The 4,022-nt window shown below is 35.5% G+C and overlaps 1 pseudogene; it reads right to left on the bottom strand.

Moving 5' to 3' along the window:
• Window positions 1-1,677: 1,677 nt before the first annotated feature.
• Window positions 1,678-2,429, bottom strand: LOC103672355 (annotated as a pseudogene).
• Window positions 2,430-4,022: the final 1,593 nt, after the last annotated feature.

Here is a 4,022-nt window from a genome sequence, read left to right as displayed (position 1 = left end):
TGCTCATGACGGAGGGCCTCAAACTGAATCAAATGACAAGGATCAGTTGACTTCATGTCTACGTACAAAAAACACTCCCTTCAGAGAAACAAAATCAAAGAAGTGAAGAAGCTTATGTGTTCCTCTTAGAAATTGTTTTCTTAATTCCAATTAGGTCCAAACATGGCATGCTAGTAACTCATGACATTTTCTCTCAATAGGATGAGTTTGAAAAATATATTTTTAGAGACTTCTTTTTGAATTACTCGTCCACTACCCTTTGCATTTCTAAATTAGAATTCTAGAAAAAAATTGCTCAGTGTATATAGTGCTCTGGGGAAAATCTTTTGAGCACCCTGCACACTGTATTCTAATGGAGAATACACTACAATAGCAGATTCAGTGATAAAATTATGCCCTGACAATGAAAAGAAAAAAAAAGAAAATTCGAAAATATTCTAAAATATAGATATTATTTAAGCAAAACTTTCTATCTTAAGATAGAAAGACTTGAATATATGAGATTTTAATGCATTTTTACAAATGTATTAACAAGTCTCACTAACATTTTACAGAAGAACAAAAATGAGTTAAAATTTCATGTTGTACTACAGACAACTGCGATTGCAAAAGACAACTATAATAAAGCTTGAAATAAAGTGATTTTGTTTCAAAGCTTACAACTGATTATCTTCAAATAAGTCACTTAAGTTTTGGAGAGCTATGTTGACTAATCTCTAAAGTATAATGCTATCTCATTCACAAGGTGATATTGTAACAATTTTTCCCAATTTTGCCTTAAACTACAGCAGTAATAGATGCTTACCTCAATGTAGTGCTACCCAGTCAATGTGGGAACAGGGTCTGAGGTTAGTGGTTACAAAGCTAGTTCTACACTAGCAGACAGGGTCTAGAATTAGTTTGGGACAGAGTTTTCCTATATCAGACAGCACATGGCCAATATTTCTTTTTTATTATAACATATGAATTATTTTCATTTAAAATCTTTTTCAAAATGAACTCAAATTATTTCATAGGAATAGATTTTATATATTGATTATTAAAATCTGTCCATATAGCTATATCCCAAGACCAGGAAATTCACATCCTACTATACAATTCCAAGCACAATTTACAATGACATTGTATATATATTGTTACAGCAGATAAACCAAGTAGAATTGAATTTCAAATAGTCACCATCAAAGATATATGATAAAAGAGATACAATCTGAATCTATGAAAATTAATACCTTACTTGCTCTTCCTTTCCATGAATAGTGTTTTTGCATATTTCCAAGAGTTATATAAATGACACAAAAGGTGTGTTTTTCTTGACTTTCTGATTCAAGCCCTCCATAGATGAGACTATACCATAATGTTATTAACTTTTACTGTAGGAGCAGACTATATATGTAATTTCAATCTTGAGTTATTCTAATATGATTGTAGGACTATAGAACTGCAACACGTCTACTGTTAAGAATAGCGGTTAAAAAAAACTTCTTTGTAGTATCCTCTTATATTTTCTCTTTAGTTTTTAGGAGATAGCATTCCATATTGTTAGGTGGATAATATAGAATTATGCCTAAAATAGATCTTTAAAATTAAAATTTTTTTCCAAATTATAATTAACACCCAGATTGAGTTCTATAGCTAAATAGCTTTTTTTTTTTTTTTTTTTTTTTTTTTTTTTTTTTAACATCAAACAGTTATCTATTTGACAAGTAAGGACCTTTTCATAGGAGTTGAGGAAGAGGCAGCTTACTAGCTATATACATATGGAAAAAAAAATACCAGCAGTATTAAGAGGAATAATAAAAAGGCATGTACAAATCTTTCCCATCTGCAGGCCATAATCAAAGACATCCAGAGAGTAAGACAGGCTGTCAATGTAACAAAAGATTTTGTGGCCCAGGGACCAATCCAACCCACTGGTGATGTCCACCTGGTCAAAGTACACATGAGGGTCAGGAGAGAGGGAGTACAGGGACCCCTGGTGGGGATCCAGAACTGCCAGGGCTCTTTCCTCAGGTGTGTGCCAGCAAAGTATCTCCCATTGGGATCTAACTTCCTGTCATTGACTCAGTTGTTTTTCTTGTCTTTATCTACTGTGGCCAGGACAACTGCAGACTCATCTTCCCAGTTCACAGTGCAGAACTTTGTTCCAATGGTGGCGGCCTACATCTCCTCAAGACTGGTGAAGGGCCACAGAACTAGCAGGGGCATCGACAGTTACTTGCTGTACTCGCTTGCTGAACGAATCCCACTGGCAAACCTCTTTTGCAGGAATATCTAGGAAGAGCAGAGAGTTGGATGCCTCCTCCAGTACTGGACACTCACAGCACCAGAGTTCTTCAGCAAAACACCCTCAATCTTAATGGAAGACATTGTCATGGGGGAGATCTTGGTTCTAGTGACCCTTGGAGAGCTGGCTCCTCGGTAGCTTTTGGAATTCTTGTTTATGGATTCTAGTAATTCTTAGCTTTAACTTCTATTTTCCATTTTTATGTACCTGCCAGTAAATGATGGTTGAAACCTCTAGTTGTATTACATAGTTGTAATAATGTCTTTCAATTCCCTTCTGTTCTACTCTCTGATTATTAGATTTTAGCATGTAAGAAATCTATTGAAATTTTAAGCCTGCTCAAAACTTTCCACTAGGTTAATTCTTTGAATCTTTGAGTTACAAAGGGTTTTTTCCTGTTAACTGTATTTTTAGTCCCTTCTGGAAAATTCAGGATTAATTTCCCAATAATGTGAGGATGTAACATTCAGCACTAGAGAAATTCTATTTCTATTATAGAAGCAGAGAGGAAGTGTGCATTAATTTTGCACCCAAAAAGCTTGCATGTTGTGTTCTATAACTGCCCTTCTTTGCTGATAGGGAAACTTTGTGCTGGGAATTCCTTCCAGGAAAAAAAAAAATTGAGAAAATACTTACCTGGTTGTAGTGGAAGAATATAAGATATTCCCATTCAAGATTCACCAATGAGGAGGGCACTGAAAAAAATAGCCAAGGGGATTGGGGTCTATCTGCTTGGATCTATCCACTTAAAAACTTGCAACAAGTTTGGATCTATCCGCTTAAAAAATCTTTGTCCTTATGTAAATTCTTCCTTACGAAAACCCTTTTCTTGTGGTTATCATGGGGATTACATTTTATAATTGCCCAAGTACATACTGTTAAAAAAAATTCAACCAAGTAAATTTTAAAGATGTAATTGACTTTATTAATTGATGCATGAATCAGGCAGCAGCCCACCTAACAAACAGAGGGGAGCTCCAAAGGGCTACAGAATAGGAAAGGTTTTTAAAGGTAGAGAGGAAGTGAAGAAAAGGAAGTTATTAGCAAAGAATGTGTTGTTTTAGGCGCAGGTGCCCTCCTAAGGGGTTTATAGGTAATTATCAGTAATTTCCTAGTGCTGACCAGGAATCTCCCAGGTTGACAGGTCAGAGCTTATATTTCTGGGAGGTCGAAACTGCAGTCAAGTTCGGTATTAAGTCTTGGTTTACTGACTTTGGGGTCTTAACCTAAGTGATGTCATTTTGAGCCTGTGGCTTTTTGTTTAACCGTTCATTCATTTATTCATTCATTCATTCCTATTCTTATAGGTTGTCTGTTTGCAGACACCTGGCTGGTGGGGGAGGGGGGGATGATGGGTAACTGTTATTGTGTTGAGCCCAAATTGCCCAAAATTAACCACAATTTACTAAGTCTTCCCCTGGACGTTGCAAGCCTTCAATGGACTCTAGAGTTCCTTACATCAGACAGATTCTGCCATGCAGTTTTTGTCTAGGTGGGGTGACAGATCCCTGGTGCTTCCCAGAATCTTCTCATGAATTTCTTTTTAACAAATACTTTCGAAATGATTATAGCACAGGTATTACAGTTAAATTTCAAACAAGAAGTTGACTGTAGAATATAGTTTAAATTATTTCTCTAATGTTCACTGTTTTTAAGATTGTATAATCTTGAGAACGAGGAATCAATTTCTTTTTTAAAATATTAGGGAGATGAAAGACACTGCTAAACACAATAA

Source organism: Ursus maritimus, unplaced genomic scaffold, assembly GCF_017311325.1.
Source record: "Ursus maritimus isolate PB19 unplaced genomic scaffold, ASM1731132v1 scaffold_23, whole genome shotgun sequence".
Lineage (NCBI taxonomy): Eukaryota > Metazoa > Chordata > Mammalia > Carnivora > Ursidae > Ursus > Ursus maritimus.
This window is presented reverse-complemented; position numbering and strand designations above follow the sequence as displayed.